This window comes from Antedon mediterranea, chromosome 4 (assembly GCF_964355755.1).
Source record: "Antedon mediterranea chromosome 4, ecAntMedi1.1, whole genome shotgun sequence".
Classification (NCBI taxonomy): domain Eukaryota; kingdom Metazoa; phylum Echinodermata; class Crinoidea; order Comatulida; family Antedonidae; genus Antedon; species Antedon mediterranea.
The window spans coordinates 17,257,354-17,280,476 of NC_092673.1; the positions used below are offsets into that span (position 1 = coordinate 17,257,354).

The 23,123-nt window shown below is 36.9% G+C and overlaps 1 protein-coding gene and 1 long non-coding RNA gene across 3 annotated transcripts in view; both read left to right on the top strand.

Moving 5' to 3' along the window:
- The window catches only part of LOC140046073 (uncharacterized), an 80,569-nt gene that overhangs the window by 25,044 nt on the left and 32,402 nt on the right, over window positions 1–23,123 (top strand). The gene's annotated exons all lie outside the window — the stretch shown is intronic.
- Window positions 2,162–23,123, top strand: part of LOC140046790 (uncharacterized) — a 33,013-nt gene continuing 12,051 nt past the window's right edge. For both annotated transcript variants that reach the window (XM_072091521.1, XM_072091522.1), the window contains exon 1: window positions 2,162–2,202. The gene's annotated coding sequence lies outside the window, so the exon portion shown is untranslated. The remainder of the gene's footprint in view (window positions 2,203–23,123) is intronic.

Here is a 23,123-nt window from a genome sequence, read left to right on the forward strand (position 1 = left end):
TAACAACACAATTTGTTGTGGATAAATCTAAAAGCTGTAGGAATCACTGTATTTATAGTACAGGGATTTTAACAACCCAATTTGTTGTGGATAAATCTAAAAGCTGTAGGAATCACTGTATTTATGGTACAGGGATTTTAACAACACACTTTGTTGTGGATAAATCTAAAAGCTGTAGGAATCCCTGTATTTATAGTACAGGGATTTTAACAACACAATTTGTTGTGGATAAATTCAAAAGCTGTAGGAATCACTGTATTTATAGTACAGGGATTTTGACAACACAATTTGTTGTGGATAAATCTAAAAGCTGTAGGAATCCCTGTATTTATAGTACAGGGATTTTAACAACACAATTTGTTGTGGATAAATCTAAAAGCTGTAGGAATCCCTGTATTTATAGTACAGGGATTTTAACAACACAATTTGTTGTGGATAAATCTAAAAGCTCAGGTAGGAATCACTGTATTTATAGTACAGGGATTTTTACAAAAAATGACCAAATTGATAATGATGTTATTATATTAATGATGTGCATTCTGTGTTCTGTCACCCTTTTTAATTCATATTTTGCGATATCAATGTTGTCATCCTTCATGCTGCATTTTGGTTAAAGTGTGGCCTACCGTACTTAATTGGCCTAACAATAAATATAATAAGTCAATTCACATTAATATTTTGTTCTTTCTTTTCTAAGTTTGCAAAATTACAAAACAAAACATGACAAACATATATGTGTTTGTTCTGGTTTTGCTTTTGTAATTTTGAACATATTTATATTAATAAATAACTAACATGTGCATATTATGCAAATGAGACCAGGTAAACGGAAGTGCAGAACGATGTTTAAATATAGTGAATTGAATAAATACATTTTTTTGTACAGAACTGAATTATATTTTTTATATGAATGAATTTTCTAATACCTATTTGTTGAAAATGAAATGTTTTATATTTTGATATTTGTCACTTTTAATTCAATTTTGTAAATTAAAACTCAATTAAGTATTTATGCTGCTGTGTTTTAATGTTTATATTCATATATTTTTTAATAAATACTAATGAACGAAAAGCTTTTTTTTTTATTTGTAAGGATTGTGGTGTTGTTTGGAAGGGGGAGATTTTAACATCGAGGATATCATTATACTGTATTAAAATGTACGTGCTTTGCTATTCATCGTATATTATACAAAATATCCATTCCACCAATCCAGAGAGTAATAAAGTTCTTCGATATTATCAAAGAATATATATCACAAGAATGAGTAATCCGCGATTTTCCCTGTAACAGTAATATTGTCCATGTGGTAGGGCGCCGCCATAAGTGTGGATGTATCTGGGATGTATACAACTTTTTGTGACGGTTTCACTAATCAAAGGCTGGACCACCGGTAGTATTTTCATGATAAAAAATGTTATCAACTACATGCCAACATCATGTTAAATACTATTTGAATATTTAATTGTTCGTTTTATGCAATTTATTTAGTAAAAACTGCCGTATAAACAGTTTGCTTTATCAACCGGGCGCTACAATAGCGTGACCGGGCGTGTTGGTGTTTAGGCGTTTTCACGAAGGATTGTTTAATAATATTCCTATATTTAACTTGTTTCTGGTAAAACAAATAAATGTTAATGACATTTAACATTTTTTCCTATTAATATCATGTATTTTATACTGATTTATATCATAAAAACAATACTTAATTTACCGGGCGTAGAGTAGTACACGGGCAATGGTAAAGAATAGGTCGTGCTGAGTAACGATTCGTTGACTTTTGGTGTTGCTGTGTTAGGCCTTTTTTGTGAACTAACTTAGCATGTTAGTAAATAATTGTCTGTAAAAGTGAATGTACACTAGTTTGTTAATAAATATGTATTATAAAATAGTTTACAATTGCAAAACTATTATCATAATTCTATTTAATGTGACATGTATATTATCTATTAAATTAAGTCTTATGTAATATGTATACATCCGCCCTTATGAGGGCGGGCATCACTCTCTGGAGCTCTCTGTTACAAATTTCTCATGCAAAAATCGCGGAATACTCATTCTTGTGATATATATTCTTTGATATTATGCATTACACAGCGATAATGTTACGTAGACAAAAATGGTGATTGCGCCCTCTATAAAAATAAAAGTTTATTCACCCAACAAACCACTCACAACATGTCGAAGAATGTCAAACAGAAGAAGTAAGTTTTTATTTCATTATTATCATTACTGTATCCTAGCCCTAGGCCTACCAACTTAGTACTATATTATATCGGCCTAGATAGGCCTATAGGCCTAGCTAGGCTAGTTCTAACTAGCTGGGACAGGCCCTAGGCCCTACCTCTAGCTATCAAAAAGGCTTTTAGCCCTTTAGCTAGGCCTAGGCCCTAGGCCTATTCTAAATATAGGCCTAGGCTAGACTATATATTGGGCCTAACCAGTAGCTAGTAGTAGGCCTACTATATAGTAGGTAGTACTAGTAGGCCCTAGAGGGACTGGCATATATTTTTCAATTTATCTTTCTGCATTTGAATAGTGTTCAGTTTGAAAGAGTATATAATCATAAGCATTTTAAACTTTAAATCAACAAAATTTATTATTTATTATATTATTTATTTCGAAAGTTATGAATAAAATAAGGTGTAAAAATTTGGCACCATCACTATCCTTTGTTTACATAGGAATCCCCACCCCACGTTTGTGACCTTGTACACAAATAGTCACTGGGTGAAAATACTACTAAAACACATATAAATACATTTTATGAACATATTTTTAATTAGAAAGTTGATGGTGACAAATATATATTTGCATAGTACCACATTTTGTTTGGAAATTGTGTCAAAATCACAAAAATAAGATAGAAAGTACTTATTTTATGTTTACCCTCTCCCCGGACTGCGCGAATGTCCCGGAGGAATACCCCCACCTCAGCCAGGCTGTGTGATGATGTCATCAGGGACTTCGCGGCCTAGAATTGCTTACTCACCTAGCATCAGGTGATTTAAAACCTTTTGTGATCCAATATAGGTGATATTTATGTTAAACCAAAGGCGAACACTGTTAAAATATAAATATATCTAAAATATATAAGCAAAATCCCAAAATATTAGGCATGTTTTCGATTTTTTCTGATTTTACTAACATTTCGAGCCCAAAATAAAATGTCATCGCAAAGACATGTGGGCAAAGGAATTTCAAATTTTTCATCGGAATTTTCCGGAGAAGATCGTACAGTCATTCGTTTTTTCTGAATAGCCAATCAGAGTTCGTAAATTCATGCGCAAGTTGACCCCTTTTTAACAGGTTAAGGGTCACACTTGTCTATTCCCTAAAGATGTCTGCTGCCCTCTAGTGGTTTTGCTAGTCGCTAGCTTAGAGGCTAGTAGTAGTAGCCTGTACGAATAAAGATTTGTGCAGTAGGGGGCCTATGTGCTCTGCATGCTTCGTGTTATATTATTAATTTGACCAGAAGGCCCCTGCCTGTCCTGCTTCCCAAGATAACCAGATAATCCATGACCGCGTTTGAAATCGGTCATGTTTTGAATTGGCTGCTTTTCGAATCAGTTTGTACCCAATATATAATTTATTGATATTCTGGAAAAAATGATAAATAATAGGAAGATTAAACGAGACTTACCTGTAAGTTGAAGTTTGATCACTATTTTATGAATGTGAGTGAGGTGTAAACTGAGATCCCGACACGCACGCGCACCTTCATACTTTAAATCAAACATGTCCAGAGCAATAATTTGCAGCGATAAGTATAATGATAATAGTCCAGTCAATCTAGTGATATTTAGAGGTAAACCCACCACAAATTGCAATAGTAACGAAACATTGATTTTTTCATTCCAAATGTACTTTAGAATGACATATTAAAAGTCACCGAAAATTGAAGCATTGGAAAACATTATTTTTAACATAATCTCAACAACTATATAGCGATTTTATTCCGTAAATATTTTTGGGGTAGGGGGTAACATTTATGCCCATAACTTGTGGTTTTATAATCCAATCTCAATAATCTTGATATCAATGTGTAGAATATATATTTCTTTCTAATATGCAATTTAAAAAAACAAAATACAACACCTATTTATATAACTAGAGGTCAAAAGGTTATTGACCTTTTACAAAAACTCATTTTTTTCCATAAAAAAATGATTAACTGTAATATCGTATGCCATAATTGTGGATGCATTTAATCAAAATTGTGTTTTTTCTGTACCTATCGATATATAAAATAGGAAACATGATGTTAACTAGAAGAATTTTAAAAGTAATGATGTACTATTCTTATTGAAATTGATTCTTGATCAAATGTAATGTAAACAATTTTGTGGTGGGGGTAGCGTTTATGCCTATAATCCATTGTTTTATAATCATATCTAAATAGCTTTAGTACCAATGTGCATAGTATATATATCCTACTAATATACATTAAAAAAACAATTAATACAACAGTTATACGTAACTAGAGGTCAAAAGGTCATTGACCTTTTACAAAAACTCAAATTTTTCCTAACAAAAATTATTAACTGCAATGTCTTATTCCATAATTGCCGATGCATTTGATGAAACTAGTGTTTAGAGGTAACATTTATGCCTGCCAATAACATCTAAATAACTACAAATGTTTATAATATGTATTTCTTACTCTAAAAACTAATTGATACAACAGTTGTTATGTAACTATAGAGGTCAGTGACCTTTTACGAAAACTCAAATTTTCTTAAAATAGCGTAAAACTAAATTATGTTTATTGGAAGTATTTGGTGCAAATAATGTTTTTCCTGTACCTATTGTATCGTCATGAAATAGGACAAATGATGATAGCTAGAAGAATATTGAAATTCATTAGTGGTATGTACTATTGCTGATTAATTAATGAGTCTTGATAATTTGGAATCAACTCATGATTTACTATAGATAGATTTTTGATGATTTTAGTATCAACGAATGTACGTAATGACAAATACGCAAATAGCTCTTCATCAAGTTGTATTTGTCTGATTTAGTTTGTAATTTTTGATAAAGCACATGATGGGAAAACTACAAAATAATTTTTATTGAGCTACGATGAAAACTTTTGTTACAGCGGCCAAAAATGTCATGTTTTTGGACAAAATTGAGTGTCTCATTGCAAAAAATCATTTTTATGAAATGCATTGTTGTTGTTTGTACATGTATTAGTCTAGGCAAAAAATGTGAAAAAAATGAGTTAGGGGGAGTGGAATGTTAGAGGCTGTCAACATAGCCAGATATCCTAATTAAACCCTTCTGATCACTCTAAGCCCTGTTGACACTTAATTTTTTGCCTCGTCTTGAAATGGCGGCCATTTTTCAAAATGGCCGCCATTTTTGTATAAAATGTGGATAAAATCAGATCTAAATAAGGTAGATACACAATCTTGGTGTCTAAACACATGTACTTCAGACACGGAATCCATTAGGCCTTGTTGACACTTCAGTTTTTGCCTCTTATTAAAATGGCAGCCATTTTTCAAAATGGCCGCCATTTTTATATAAAATGTGGATAAAATCAGATCTAAATAAGGTAGATACACAATCTTGGTGTCTAAACACATGTACTTCAGACATGGAATCCATTAGGCCTTGTTGACACTTTAGTTTTTGCCTCGTATTAAAATGGCAGCCATTTTTCAAAATGGCCGCCATTTTTATATAAAATGTGGATAAAATCAGATCTAAATAAGGTAGATACACAATCTTGGTGTCTAAACACATGTACTTCAGACACGGAATCCATTAGGCCTTGTTGACACTTCAGATTTTGCCTCGTATTGAAATAGCGGCCATTTTGAAAAATGGCCGCTAATTTTATAGAAATGTGCATAAAATCGGATCTAAATAAGGTATATGCCCGATCTTGGTGTCTAAACACATGTTTTTTTCAGGCAAGGAATCCATTAAATCTATAATAAATAAATTTAAATAGTTTAATTAATTAATTTTTAAAGTTAAGTGCACAGTAGCTAACATTTTTTCAAAATGGTTACCTAATTTATCTGTTCATGAAATCGAAAATCTGGAATTTGTTTTACAAATTGGTAAAGGTTTAGTTTGTATAGAGCCATGACTAGGATTTTAAAGCCTAAGCTTTTGTTGAATTCATTTGCATGTAACTTCACAGATGTTTCATCTTGACTGTGTAGGCCCTCCTATTAGGCCTACATAAACTAATATCATTTACCTCCGCTAAGGAGATATATGTAGTCTATCGCGTACCCAAATTATAAACCCCACCTGGATTTGAACTATGTCAAGCTAATATCTAAAGCAAAAAAATGTATCATTCAACATGCTCCCTATCAGTGGATATATTTTGCCAAGTACTTCACTCAGTTTCTGAGTGCTTTCATTTGTTTGTCTGTTTGTTAGCAGGATTACTCAAAAAGTTATTGCAAGATCTTTACCAAAATTAGGGTTAGATAGATATGTGGTCAAGTTCCACTCCATTACATTTTGGAGGCAATCCGGACCACGGTCCCAATTTTGGACCACTTTTTAGTATTATTTTCAGACCTGCTATTTTTAAGAGATAGGAGAGAATTTTCAAAAGCCGGCGAGCAGTCTTAAAGTAAAGTAAACTGAATCTGCATTTTCTCGAGAACTACTTGTCCAAAAAACTTTTTTAGATCTGATTTTATGCATATTTTATATAAAAATGGCGGCCATTTTTAAAAATAGCCGCCATTTCAAAACGAGGCAAAAACTGAAGTGTCAACAAGGCCTAATGGATTCCGTGTCTGAAGTATTTGTGTTTAGACACCAAGATTTTGTATCTACCTTATTTAGATCTGATTTTATCCACATTTTATATAAAAATGGCGGCCATTTTGAAAAATGGCTGCCATTTCAAGACGAGGCAAAAACTGAAGTGTCAACAAGGCCTAATGGATTCCGTGTCTGAAGTACATGTGTTTAGACACCAAGATTTTGTATCTACCTTATTTAGATCTGATTTTATCCACATTTTATTTAAAAATGGCGGCCATTTTGAAAAATGGCTGCCATTTTAATACGAGGCAAAAACTGAAGTGTCAACAAGGCCTAGTGGATTCCGTGTCTGAAGTACTGTACATGTGTTTAGACACCAAGATTGTGTAGCTACCTTATTTAGATCTGATTTTATCCACATTTTATACAAAAATGGCGGCCATTTTGAAAAATGGCCGCCATTTCAAGACGAGGCAAAAAATTAAGTGTCAACAGGGCTTAGAGTGATCAGAAGGGTTTAATTAGGATATCTGGCTATGTTGACAGCCTCTAACATTCCACTCCCCCTAACTTGATTTCTAAGCATCTTTTCAGATTTTTGTCCTAGACTATATATATATTTATATGAATTATGTACATTTAAATTGGTTGATCTACCCCCAAACGTATAAGGTATAAACAATGAGTGTGAAATGTATACATGTTTAACTTTTTTGTTGTTTTCATTATTGTAATTCTGTCCGTCCAAAATGTCCACTCCGACACGTTGGCTTATATCCAGAGCAAATAAGTAAGCAAGTCTACTGTTTTTCATCTATATACAACACTAATAAGATTGACCATACATTAAAACTTAAATAATATATTTAACTGACAATTTGGCTGAATGCCGGGGAATCGAAATCTGTCCGTCCAAAAAAATGTCCACTCCGACACACCTCATAAACTACTATTAATTTTTATGTTAATAATATAAAAAGTTGAATATTCATAGCAAAAATTATAAGCTGACATACTACAATTAATATAATGTACATATAATGTCTCTAAACCCAAGTAATTCACTGTAATGCACTCTAATATGGTGTTCACACAATGTCCACTCCGACACACATATTTGATCAAAGTAAAATGGCTGATTTTTTAACAACTATGAGACAATGTTATTGTTATTTTATTTATATCTGTTTGTGTCATTGATATTTAAGTGAAAATAATCTTGTTTAACTGTGTTTTTAGTATTATAAACGAGCCACCGGCACCTGCTTCGAGGTGGCATTTTAGCCTCTCAGAAAATAATTTTAAACTAGTTAGTTGAAGCCACCATGGCAAAAGTTATGAATTACTAATAATACTGGTTGTTATAGGTGATCAATTTAAGTATTTAATGCAAAAACAAAACACACAAAAAATTTAACATGTTTAATATTGAAGTTTTTCATGTCCTGTTTAATATGTCCAAAAATTGTCCACTCCGACACATATTAACAATCCTTGTTTTAACGACATCTTTTTATTTAAAGTAGGTACCAAATATGACCACAGTAAACTTTATAAATGCCAACTGATGGTTTTATGGTGTTTGGCTATGATAAGACCATTATTTTTTATATTTGGATAAAACGTTTGTTAAAATTCTCTGACAAATTCAATTTTGTTTTACTCAGATGATGTTTTGGACATGGTCATGAGTGTGATGTTTTGGACATGGTCATGAGTGTTATGCTTGTACAATTTTTTGTGACATGTACTAATGCATAAAATAGCAAATTGAATTTATTGAACATGCTTAATATTAACAAGTTTTTAATTATTTATACTGTTTATTCAAGTCCAAAAAATGTCCACTCCGACACAAATTAACAATTCTTGTTAAAAGACAGTTTTTATCATGGTAAAGCTTAAAAAGTACAAAATGTTAACACTGTACACTTTAGAAGTGCCAACTGTGGTTGGTTTTAATGTGTTTATGGAATAGTAGGACCATTATTTTTTTCATTTGGATAAAACGTTTGTTAAATTCTCTGACAAATTTAATTTTGTCTTAGTCTTACTCAGATGATGTTTTAGGCGTGGTCATGAGTGTTATAGTTGTACATTTTTGTTTTGTGTCAATTGGTGTCATGTACTTATGCATAAAATAGCAAATTGAATTCATGCTTAATTAATATAATAACAAGTTTTTAATTTATTTATACTATTAAGTGTTATTCATCTCCAAAAATGTCCACTCCGACACAAATGAACAATCCTTGTTAAACTACAGTTTTTATCATGGTAAAGCTTAAAAAGTACAAAATGTTAACACAGTAAGCTGTAGAAGTGGCAATTAGTTGGTTTTATGGTGTTTGTAGCTATATAATACCACAAATTTTTTATTTGAGTCTAATGTGAAAATGTCCGGATAGTTGTAGCTTTATAATATTATTTTTTATTAAATATAAACATGTATGTTTCAAAATTAATTGAAAAATATGTAAAAAAAAGGACTTTGAATTTTTGACCCTGAGAGACACTTGCGGCCTAGGTTACTGTGAAATTGCCCATATTGTTTAATCCTTCAAATAGAAAAGGACTCACAACTATGTCATCAGTATCACTTTCTGGTAAAATGTACAGGGATACTACCACCTGACCCGCCTTACCATGTGCGCCGTCTTTGGTGGATGAGCCGCTTTCATAATCATCAAAGACTATGATGGCAGATCAATATTTTTTACAGATCGCATCATAAGTCTCTACACTATTCCATGGAATGCTGTGCAGTAGAGCACTACCATCTAGAATGTAGGCCTACTGGACATGATTCAGTGAGTTGGATGTGTTAGACTATTCATTGTTTCCACATGGCATCATGTTGGTTTATTAGCTGAAAGTATTGTAAGTTGGTTGTTTCAAAAAGTACTGGTGGATAACAAAGTTCATGCTCAAAAACTTCCTTGTTGTATGTCACCTCGAGTCTCCTCTGGAACTGTAGGATCGATGCACACATATTTGCCTGTATGTACTTTATTGCCAGGATCTTGAATACATTGCAAGACTTTCTGGCCTAACATCCGTCCAAAGTATTCAATGCTTAATACCACATTGCCAATATTCCAAGTCACCTGCAGTAACTCCCGTGTCAATGGTATGAAATCTCGTTGTAACCAAATGGATTTTTTAATTGCTATTGTGTTCCTGACGTGTGGCCATAAGTTCTTATGTTGGCCGCTGCTGGAGTAACGCCCTGATACTATTGCGAGGCATTACATTCAGCGCAGATTTGGTCTGGATGTACTCATTCCTAAATCTCTTGTCAAACCTCTGGTTTTCTTTGAGACTTCTCATAGAAACCTTTTCAATCACCAGGTCTGTTGACAATCCAGCCCAGATGGAGGTCATGGAGGTCATTGTCAAACTGCTGTTGAACATCTTTGTATTTCTACTGGTTAAATAATCGTTAAAATACTTACACATCCCAATATAAATACTGTAACCAAAAACAAAATGCCATCTGGAAAAAATGGAATGTAGATCATCCAGAAGCAACAGGAACAGGAACTCATCTGCATCTTGAGCTGGTCATGTGTATCACTTTGGACTGAAATGTTCACCCCAGGGTATCCCTGTTTGTATACCATTGTTGTTTACAGCGAAAACAACATTTTTAGCCAAAATTGACACATTATGTTGTGTTTTTCCGCAAAAATGACATGCTAAATAAAATGTTATGACTATAAGTTTGATATCACTGAATAGGAAATTTAATAAACTTTCGGATGACATAAATCACACTTGTATATAATGTATTTCAAATGGTTAAATATATGTAATTAATGGGGCATATTAATTTTGACTTAAAATGACCTTTATTGACCTCTGACCCCTTAACCCAATGCTTGGATTTTCGGTGACTTTTAGTATGTCGTTCTACACTTTATATGGAATTCAAAAATACCTGCTTTGTTACTATTGCAATTTGTGGTGGGTATATCATTAGATTGACTGAACTTATAACCTGCCTTGTTCTATAATATAATTGTTTTACTTGGGGTGGGTTGAGGCAGGCAGTTTACACCTCACTCACATATTCATAAAATAGTGATCAAACTTCAACTTACAGGTAAGTCTCGATTAATCTTCCTATTTTATTTCATATACGTTCGCTGTAAACTGAGATGTTTAAAGCCAACTCTGGAAACATGTTTGAACTGTAAACCAAATAATTGACGGAAATGTTAGTTTCAATAAAACAACTTTATTTCCAAAAGTCTACAGTCTCTCGTAATAATAACGGGCAACTTAAATATGACAACTATCATAAAGCATTTATTTTGCTTATAATCAATAGTCTAACATTTTAGGATTCTCACCCTAAAAACATCAATTAGAAAACTAAACAACAATAAACTGGTTCAAAATGCAAACAGGAGCTATTTGTAGCCAACAACAAACACAACTTTTCTCAACAGTGCCTGTTGAAATGACGGATTTTCTACAAATTTTATAGGCTTATTATAATATCTGATTAGTGTATGTTCGTTTCTCCACCCAGCTGTTTTCATTATTAAGTCAACCGGGACATTCCTTAATTTTGCTGATGAAGATGCAGCCGCTCGAACCGAATGGGCTTTAAATTTAGTTATATCTACTCCAGCTTCTGATAAACCTGTCCTTATCCATCGAGCAATTGTGTCTTTTGATGCCTCGGCATACGGTTTCTTATGACATATAAAAAATCTGTCCTTATTTTCCCTTAAATTACTAGTTTTTTCCCTGTACTTTAGAATTGTTCTGACCGGACATAGGGTAGGGTCTTCACTTTTGTGGAAAACCACCAGTTGACCTGTATTGTTTGGTCTGCTAGTTTTTAGTAAATGTACAAATGTAAAAGGTGATTGCTTCATTCTCGATATTCTTATTTAAAAATTTGAAATTATATAAGGTTTGAAGCCTACTTGAGGACAATGCTAATAACAATGCCACTTTTATGGTAAATTCTTTAAGCGATAATGTATAATTGTTCACCTTATTTTAGATAGTCTGTAACTAAGCGAACATCCCAAATTTGTGCATATTTTGGAGTCGGTGGGTTAAAATTGAATAACCCTTTCATAAATCGTTTCAGTTTGATTGATTGATTGAATTTATTTGGTTCATACATAAAATACATTATAAAATAGACGATAAATTCAAAAGACAACACCAGAAAAGTACTAAAAAACAGTTCTAGGTGTCAAACAATGGAAACAGAACAAAATGAACCAAGGATAATTAGATAAAGTTTCACATTTTTAGTGTAACTTATTTCCATCTAAGTCCTTATGTACATTTAACTGAGACAAATTGACATCTTTAAAAAAGTTATTTAAACGAAAAAGTAAACGCAATTTCATAAGAAAGAAACAAAAAGAAACATTATGTAACATTCTTAAAATATTCATTGACTTTGTGTTTAAACAGCTTAGTAGAGGTTGTGGCCTTTATACAATCTGGAAGAGAATTCCAGTTTTTTATTCCGTTGTAATAGAAGCTGGTTTGTCCAACACCATTTAGGCGAGGGATTTGAAAGTTATGTTTTCGGGATCTGGTTTCATGTTTATGGGCGGTACTTAATTTGACAAAATATGGATACATATATGGGATGGATGTTCCGTAATATATTTTATGTACATGTACAAGTTGTAACAATTTTACTCTGTTTGTTACATTCAAATAACCAACAACATTTAGTTCATATTCACCAACGTGTGATCAATTGCCTCTTCCTAAAATAAACCTTACAGCTTTATTTTGTGCTGTTTGTAATTTAATTTTAAGGTCCTTAGTATGTCCATCAAACCATGAGGTGGATCCGTAATCGTGGTGACTTTGAATGAGAGCGTTACAGAGAATTTTTGTAGTCTGATTATTTAAGCATTATATATTACGGTAAAGAAATTAGATTAATTAACAACCTAGAGTTGATTTTTTTAATTGTACTTTGCGCCATTGATGTACCACTTAAGTTATTCAATAGACTCCTTCATGTTTATATCTAAGATTTCGAGAAAGTTTACAATTTCGATTTTCGCCGTACTGATAGTACTATAGCCTAAGACCTCGTCCTTCAGCTTTATCAGGAAATCGAGGATGTGACCGGTTTTTAGCTGTTGCCATGTGATTCCCCTGATTTCACAAAAGTCTATAAATTTTGTTAACTGTGAGTTATATTTCTTCCACGTTGACCGTCTCCAGGATTGCAGAATGACGTCTGCTGCAGTATTGCTTATTCCTTTGTTGTAGCGTTCCGCCCTGATAGCCTGCAGGCAAAAAGGTTAAGTCTGTTATAAAGGGGATGACAATCATCTGAACCATGTAATGTTAAGGCATGTTTGGTATTCTTAAACCTCAGTGGTTCCCCAACCATCATTGATTGTAATTTAGGATACCAATACTGTGTTGGCCAGTTTGGGACCACCATGATAACTATGGCATTATCTGTCAATATTTTTTGCAAACATCTGCCTATAAGGCAGAATGGCGGAAAAGCATAGAGCTTGGCAAAGGACCAATTTGTAGAAATGCATCGATACCAATTGAATCTGGGTCCGGTTTCCATGATGTATATTTCGGGAGCTGTGCATTGTGCATTGTGCCTAGAAGCGAATAGGTCTATATCCAGTTCGCCGAATGTTTTAGTGATTTTTATAAACAATTCTTTGTTAAGCATCCATTCTGTCTCATCTTTAAACTGACGAGACTTTGCGTCAGCTATTATATTATCTCTACCTGGGAGGTATTCTGCACTTATCCAAAATTTGTTCTCAATGCACCAAGACCAGATGGCTTTTGACATTTTATTGCACGCAATTGATTTTGCGCCAACCATGTTGTTTATGTAAGCTACTGCCGTGGTATTATCAACCTTCAACCTTATGTGCTTAGCTTTTCTCTTACAGGACAATGCTTTAAGGCCGAAGAAAGCAGCCAGCAATTCTAAGTGATTAATATTTATTGCCCCTGTAGCATATGCAATGTCTAGGTCTTTGTTTATCCACCTTCCGCCAGTGTGGGTATGTCCATCAGTGGCACCCCAACCTAGACCACTAGCGTCTGTCTCAATTGTTAGGTCGGGGTACCCATGATATATCAATTTATATGCGTCTTTGACATTATTTTGCCACCAAAGAATATCTTCCTGTCCATTGACGGAAATACTAATAGGCCTATCGTAATGACCTTTATTTAGTTTAAGAGCTAGTATTTTCTCCTTCTCTAGTGCCCTATAATGAAGCTTTCCATACTCTACAGCAGGTAGTGTTGCTATAATTTTGCCTAAAAATTGCGCAACTTTCCTAATGGTAGTATGATTTAATAAGTATGTGTTTACTTTGAACTTTAATTTCCTCCTTCTTGTGATATGGAAGGGAAACCGTCATACTTATAGAATTTATTTCAAATCCCAAGAAGGTTATGATCTGCGTAGGATTCATTACTGATTTTTCTCTATTAATGATAAAACCCAATGGAAGGCTAGAAGTTCACTAGTTTCCCTGGCGGTACCACCGGCCAAGTCTTCTGACTGGTTTATACACAAAATGTCATCAATGTAAACCAACAGAATATGTCCTCTGCTGCGCAAAAACGCAGTTGAAGGCTTTAATAATTTTGTGAAAAGGCCCTGAGCTAAGCCCATTGGGCAATGCGACAAACTTATACAGGTTGTCTTTCCAAACAAATTTTAAATATTTATTGTCCGACTCTGCTATGGGTACAGTAAAATATGCATCTTTGAGGTCGACTAACATCATATATACACCTGGTGAAATTAGTGTCAATGCATTTCCAAACATTTCCATTTTGAAATGTTTGTATCCATGTCACATATTCATTTAATTTAGAGAGGTCTAATATCATTCTGGACCCTCCATCTTTTTTTGGCCTTGTAAAAATATTTGATACAAACTGGTCATGTCATGTTAAAACATGGCTGGTTTGACCACCCCTTTTGATATCAATTTTACTATTTGATCATCAATAGCCTCCATATCCATGTTGCTGAGTTTGTATGGATGAGGTATTTTTCCTTTTAGGTGGTAGGGTATGGCTTTATCAAACTCTAGATCGACTATTTTTTATTTTCATTACATCTAACCAAACACGTAAAAAATTAGGTTAAATATCTTCTCATCTTGCACGTACGGCCATACGCGCTAGATTGTTTACTCAAAAGTCTTTGACCTTATCCTATTCAACCTTGTTTTTGCAGTTGACCTGGGATTTGTATGTCTTCCTACGCTAAGATTATATAGTTCCACATGCTATGTGCTTTTTTCTCTAAGATATATTATTATAAGTGCCAAAAACCCGTTTTTTTCTCGATATGAGGCCTTTATTATTCAATTTTTTTAAAGAAAAAGCACACATACCATAAAAAATATCCATGTATTTAATTTTTGGAATATAATATTCCGTGAGGCTCAACTACAAAACCACCATTGTGTGATATGATGTCATCGTTAGCCAATCAAAGCTGAGCTTTCCCGTGATTATCGGCATTGGTCACGGTTGAATGATTTTGGATTCTGGCTGATTTGATTTGATTGGTGGATGCGAATCACCCGCAGCGGAAAAAACAAAAACAAAACCCGGAGGAAGGGGGCCTTTGACCTTACTATTACTATTATTAATGGCTGGCCGCTCAGGATTTTCATCCTTCTTGGATAGTTGTGTACCTGATACTTCCCCCTCCTCCAGGTCAGACACAACATGTTCGTACTGATGATGCCTATCGTAAATGTTACTCGTGAGGCTAACCACCGAGCTACTGTCATCATATTCATTGTGACAACATTTGTGTCATCAACTGAGATAAAAGGTTGTGCGTTGACTCATTTATTTGTTAAGCAGCCTTCGTCTCTTCAACCGCTCAAGGTTTTCAACCCTAGCCTCATAGTTTAGGCCTACTCCGACCTGTTGATTAAGCTGCAGCACGTTAGTACATGATGGCCCGGCGATAGCAAAAGCATCGCTATTGCTATGCGTATTACCTTCTTTAGGAGGCCTAGTAATAGTACAGCTAGACCCAGCCTTTCTGGCCTTTTTTGGTGGGCTTAGCCACCGTATGCTGTACAAGTGAAGTTATAGCTGCAAATGTTACATTTCCAGCAGAAATCTCCAGCACATCTTCGTGTATTGCAAGTGATTTTTGTTTCATGATCGTTCGGGTGCACGCCGTCTCCAAACGATGGCGCCGATATGAGGGTGCACGTGCGCATCAGGATCTCAGTTTGCAGCGATCGTATATGAAATAAAATAATGATATAGGCCTAGGCCTACATTCAAAAATTTATAAATTTTATAAAATTCATATTAATTTCTCATTTTTTGAGGATTCTTCCCACATTTTTTTATGTTTTTTACTTGCTGTATCCCAACACTTGCATGTTTTGTTCATAAATAAAATTAACAGTTGACAGAATATAAAGTGGATGTGTAAACAATACGCACCTCGTGAAAAGTGCAGGTAATTGTTTATTTGTTGAGTTTGTACGTTACATCCTTATAGTGTCGCAATACTGGAGACCATTAACTGATATACGTAGATTTTAAAAGTGGAATCCATGGGCTTTGATCAGTAAAAACACATACGAAGATGAACCAGCTGAAGTAGTCGAAATGTGCAGCTCATCCAACATGAAAATGACATTGTTAATGATACCTTAATAACAATACATTGCCCATGTATTTTGGTCACTGCACCGCTTTTGCACAATTCAAAGTTACGAAAAGAATTCCTTGCTCAAATTGTAAATAATATTGCTGTGTTTTTTAATGAAGTTAAACAGCCTAAATAAATTGCACAAGAAAATCTGTTACACAACATAATGAGGAACATACATGAAATCCCTATAATCGCACAGCCAACCACTTTACTTTCCAAACATGGTAAATGCTCCTCAACAAGAGGAGTTGTGTGTGATTTGTATGCTAGTCCTGGGTGGGCTATTACACCATTGGAGACCTTAAAATCTAAAACATTGGCATTTCTACTATACTAGTGGTACAGTACAGTAACTCACTGCCAGTTAGTAATCTACAGTAAGTTCTGCGTTTGTATCGTGAAACATTTGAAGTGCCACAGGGTGGTTTGAGGGACTGAAAATATTGGAATCAGTAATTTAAACCAGGCCGTTTTATTGGGTGTTTATATTAGTTACAAGTATATTACATTCCAGTTGATGAAGTAATTGGTGTTAATGTACTAAATAACTAGATATCAATATCAATCAATATGTTATTACAAAATAGAACAAAAAAAGTAATTACAAGCATTTTTAAATAAATCAGTCTAACTTTAGGCATAATACTGTGCATGCATCAAGTACTTTAGTACACTTTGGACATTAACAATTTAATAATTATCATCGTCAAATTGACTTTCCACAATATTTTGTCAATTTTTAATATTCTTTTTTTCTCTAAGTTCATGTCAAGCAATTTCTGTAACTATTTCATACACATCTGTCTAATGAGTGTTCTTTTTTAATTACTTATCCTAATTTAGTAAATGTTAACTTCAGATATTTGGGTAGTGTAGGTTCTAGAATTATCTAATTACTTAATGTTAGTAAAAAGATAACTGGTATAGTAGATCGGAATGCCCGATAATTATAAAATGTATACACACTAGCTTCTATTATGTTGACTCACGCAAAGGCAGCAATCGTCAGGTTTTTATTCAATCAATGACAATCAGTAATTTGCATACATATTTACATGTGTGACTAATCACTACAATTGCCACAGTGGCGTTTCATACATAAAAGCACAAAATCAAAACGCTGACTGGTGGACTAACATAAAAAAAAAGAGAATAACAACAGACTTGGGGAAAGTCTAATATTTGGGCAACTAATCTTTGTATTGATATGTTGTGATAAAATGGTATTAGTATAAAAATATTCAAAGTTCATCCTATTTATTATCACTTTGGTGTGTACAATATTGACTGATTGACTATTGACAAAGTTTATTATCACTGTGCGTAAATATAACCAAAAAAATGTAATTGTACCGAACAGTAATAAACTGCTGTGTTCTAGTAATACTATCTTTGTTGAACATTAGAATATCTCATATTTCACAGAGCAATGTAGGCCTAAAGACAGAAATAAATAAATAAGTATTCGTTAAAAAACAAAGTATCTCTTTATTATATGTTGAAGATTCACACTGAAGACATTAGTAATACACTTTTTTTTATAAGAAAGCACATTTATCAAATATAATCAGAATGGATGATAAACTGCTGCTGTGTATTGACAAGTTTACTGTATTCATTATCACTGTGCAAATATAATATCTCATCAGAATTAATGCGTCATATCATTAGCATCACTTCCTAATATCATAATCACTATTATAATTATATATACCAAAATAGAGATTGTAGTGTTGTACAATGAAATCTGTGGTGTTTAATTGGAATAATTAGTCATTGCATTATCTTTATTATCATTGTTGAACATTGAAATACAATGCTTAAATTAAATCTCTAAGATTATCTAATAACAAATTGTGTAGCAGGAACTCAATAGATAATAATTATATAAATTTAAAAGTTAATTTTCTGTATAAATGCACTTATATTGAACTTGTTATAATTATCAACATAATCGGTTACTTTTAACTAATTGGATTCATTAATCATTGCATTATCTTTGTTGAACATTGAAACACAATATTAAATCTCTAGTTAAGATTTTTGATAACAAATTGTGTAGTAGCAGAAACTCAATAAATAGATTACCGGGGCGTTTATTCAGGGGAGGCATTTATTTTTTTTGGATGTAATTTTTGGTAATGTGTATAATCAAATAAATACCCCAGATATGAAAAAATACAATATAATTTATATAAAAAACTGAACTACACTAAAAATTGTATCAAAATGCTTGGTAAATTGTAGATCATGTCAATCAATGAATTCTACTACAAATAGAAATGTGTTGTAGAACAACAATGCATGCAGCGGGGCGTTTATTCAAGAAAATAAATACCATATGGCATTTATTCAAGATGATGTTCTATTAATGTTTATTTAAAGCATGGCATATATTGGAATAAATAAATTAGTTAGTTTTCTGTATAAATGCACTTATATTGAACTTGTTATAAATGGTCACATCAGTGTCACATTATCAATTTCATATCTCATACATTTTTACTAATTGGATTCATTAGTCATTGCATTATCTTTATTATCTTTGTTGAACATTGAAATACAATGCTTAAATTAAATCTCTAAGATTATCTGATAACAAATTGTGTAACAGAAACTAAAAATAATTAGTCTATATCGTGCCTAGCTTACCTGGATAAACCAACATAAGCCTCTCTCTCCGACAAGAGGTAAACATTACGAAAAGAAGAACATTATTAACATTAATTTTTCCCCACCCCCGTCGGATAATGGATCAGTCCGCCACCAGTACGCCCTCAAGTGAGACACACCCACTTATCATCGTCATCATTTCTTTTCGTAACGTCGTTGTGTACGTACGTCTTTTTCTGAACACATTCCTGGAATTCCTGAGGAATTTGCGATAAAGACTTTTATACTGTAGACTGGAAGAGAAGAATAGAGCAAGAAAACGAAGCTAAGTGTAGTAGATCGTTATCTTGTGGTTGGATACGTTTAGAATCGTTACCCTTGGCTAGTTGCCAGGAGTTAAAATTTAGCGTTGTAAGCCGTTATCCAGTGTGTTTCACCTGGATAGAAATACTGGAAGATCTTTTGTTGTTCGTTAGGCTAGTGGGTAGAAGTAGGTCTGTTAGATCACCATGCCTAAGCAGGAGTGTGTTAAATGTAGGGGTCCCCGCTCTACCGTGAAGTGGGACCGCCACTTGGAGTGCATACATTGCCGCACGTGTACCGAGTTGTCGCCGTGCGATGTTTGTGTCCGCTGGACACCGTCCAAGTTCAAATCGCTCCCTAAGCCTAAGGAGCGCACGGAAGCTGTACCACCTCCGGAGGTGGGTACCGCCGATACGGCAGGCCCTCCTGCCGTCGCGCCGGAAGTTAGCCTTCCAGATATGCCTGCACCGGCTGCGGCCTCTGCGGTTCCGGGGGTGAATGAGATTTCTCCGGGGTTACTGCAAGCCATTGTTGCAGCTGTGAGAGCTCTGCCGAGGGATGAGCCTGAGGTACCCTCTCAGATTAGACCTCCTCCCCATATTCCATACATTGATGTTGGCCCACAGCAGACCTCGTTTTTCGATGGTTCGTCCGTCCGGCAAAGGGATTACGATAGTGACAGGACGATGGCCTCGCTCTCTGACGATGATAGAGATAGCTTACGAGAGCAGGCCGGGCCAGGGGAGGAAGGTCTGCAGGCGCTAGTTATGCGGACGGTCCCCGCGGTGCTGTCCTTTCTCGGCGTCGATTTCACGTATCGCGAGCCTAAGCATACTCCTTCGTCTAAGCGGTTTTCCACTTTTGGCGTACGCACGCCCTTTAAGAAGGTATCTTCGTGCCCGGTTACGCCTCTCGATCCAGAACTTGTGGAACGTGTGGAGCTGATCGCTAAAGAGTCCAAGATTCGTAGGCCTATGCCTTATAGCCTGTCATCGGCTTTTCCGGTGCCGCAGAAACAATTCGAACTGTACATCGCGGCGCCGAGCGTCCCGGAGGCAGCGAAGGAACGGGTCCGTGAGGACCAGAACCTGGACCCGTCCAGGACTAATTTTTTGAAGCCTTCGGAATCCCGGACAGAGGACGTCCTTACGTCCGTCGACAGGGCCGCACGCGAGACGCTTAGAGCCGCCTCTATGGCCGGGTACTTGCTATCTTTTCTGGCTGATCCAGAACATCCGCCCCAGGGCGATTCGGACGTGATAGCTCTACTACAGCAGATCATGGGCCTGGTTGTTGATCAACAGGCAACGATCTCATTATCTGCGGCCGCGGCCCGTCGCGTTAACGTCTTGGGTGCAACTGACATCGCACCGACCGATTTCCGTAGGTTTACTACGTCTGACTCCTTCGGGGCGCAGGACTTGTTCTTTGGCTCCTTCTCACAGAAGGAGGATAAATGGGCTCGTGAGAGGGAAGCTCGTCGGGAGACAAGAGCGCGCTTCCCGCAGAAACGCCGAGCTAGCAATTCACGCTCAAGGACAGCCGCACGACCGCCGCCTGTCCCTGCTGCTCCTCAGCAGATGCAGCCTCCCCCGCCGCCACCGGCTCAGCCTATGCAAAGTCAGGCTTCTACATCAAGACAGGCTTCACACCCCCCTCGCGGAATGCGAAATAGGGGTGCCAAAGGCGCCACCAACAGGAGTGGTCGCCGGTATTATAATGTGAAGCGCCGGTGACGGCCCGGGGACGCCCGTCCCTCCAAGCGAGGGCGGGCAGGTGGGGGGTCGCTTGAAACGGTTTTCACGGGTTTGGGAGACCCTGACCACAGACAGATGGGTTCTCTCCACCGTGACACACGGGTATCGTATCGAATTCTCGAGCCCTCCGGTGAGCGGAGGTGCCCGGCACACGAGGATTCCGTCAGAGCCGGAAAAGAGTCAAGCGCTCATGACGGGCCTCGAAGCACTACTCCAGAAAGGAGCTGTGGTGCATGTTCGAAAGGAACAACTTACGATCCCGGGACACGAGTCCACCGTTTTCCTCGCCCAGAAAAAATCGGGCGATTGGCGACCCATCCTAAACCTCAAAAGTCTGAACAAGCGGTACATCCGGCCCCGCAGGTTCAGGATGGAGACTGTCTCATCTATCCTGTTGGGGCTAAGACGAGGGGACTGGGCAGCCACAATAGACTTGAAAGACGCGTACTTTCACGTGCCTATTGCGCAAGAACACCAGAGTTGGCTGCGCTTCCGCATTCACGATCAGGTATACCAATTCGTAGCTCTGCCGTTCGGCCTCTCAACGGCCCCACGAGTGTTTACTCGTCTAGTGAGAACCCTGGCGGCGTTCTTTCATCAACACGGCATCAGAGTGTTCATGTACTTAGACGATTGGTTGATCGTGGCCCAGTCCAGGGACCAGCTGCTGAGCAGCTTATCTTTTGTCCGCCTCGTGACGGAACAAGCAGGGTTCATAATAAACGAGGAGAAGTCATGTCTTCTCCCTTCTCAGAACCCTCTGTATCTCGGAGCCCAAATAAATTTGGTTACGGGCCGTGCGTGCCCATCCATCGAGCGTGTGGCCAAGGCAAGAACTGCAGTGCTACATCTTATCAATGCTCAGGCTCCGACGGCGTACGACTGGCTACGCACCTTGGGGTCACTGGCCAGCTTCGTCGCCCTCGTTCCGTTCTGCCGGTTAAGGATGCGGCCTCTACATCTGCACCTTCTGGCAGCATACCGCCCAAGATCAGACTCTCTACACAAAGTGGTTCCAACGAATGCGTTCATTATCTCGCATCTCGAATGGTGGCTCGTGGAAGACAGGTTACTTGTGGGCACACCTATACAAAGGTCAATTCCGGATGTCCGTGTGGAAACGGACGCATCCGAAGTAGGCTGGGGCGGTCACATACCGTCTCCGGACATTCGCGTCTCCGGCCTCTGGTCGCCCGAGGAGACGCGCGCCCACATCAACCTGCTCGAACTTTGGGCAGTCGAGCGCTCATTGGAGGCTCTTCTTCCCCATCTGGCAAATCGCCATGTTCTCGTCAATTCCGACAACACAACCGTCGTGGCATACATAAACAGGCAAGGGGGTACACGGTCCCCCACGCTATGTTGCCACACGTGGACGTTGCTAATGTGGTGTATAAGACACAACATCCAACTGTCAGCGGCCCACATTGCGGGTCGTCTGAACATAGTGGCGGACGCACTGTCCCGTCCACTTCTACGTCCTACGGAATGGCGTCTTCTTCCAATAATCGCCACCCAGATCTTCAACCACTTTGGGCGGCCCCATGTAGATCTGTTTGCGACGTCAGGCAACACGCAGCTCCCGACGTTCTGCAGTCGATATCGGGATGCACATGCGTGGGCGGTGGATGCCCTGTCCATACCATGGGACAACCTTTGGGCATATGCCTTTCCACCGATTTCAATACTGCCACTGGTCCTGACGCACATTCAGCGCCATCAATGCCGAGTCCTACTAATAGCGCCGTATTGGCCCAGGCAGCCGTGGTTTCCACTGCTTCTGGGCCTTCTGTACGATCAGCCGTTACGTCTTCCGATTCGGAACGACTTGCTGACGCAGGGCCGAGCTCGGTTTGCTCTACCGAACCTCATATCCCTCGACCTGACTGTATGGCCATTGTCAGGGATCGTTTCAGAGACTCAGGCATTCCAGATGGTCCGGCCGCCCTCGCGGCGAAATCCCGACGGGAATCCACTCTTGCTGTCTACAATAGCCGATTAAAACACTTTTTCGAAT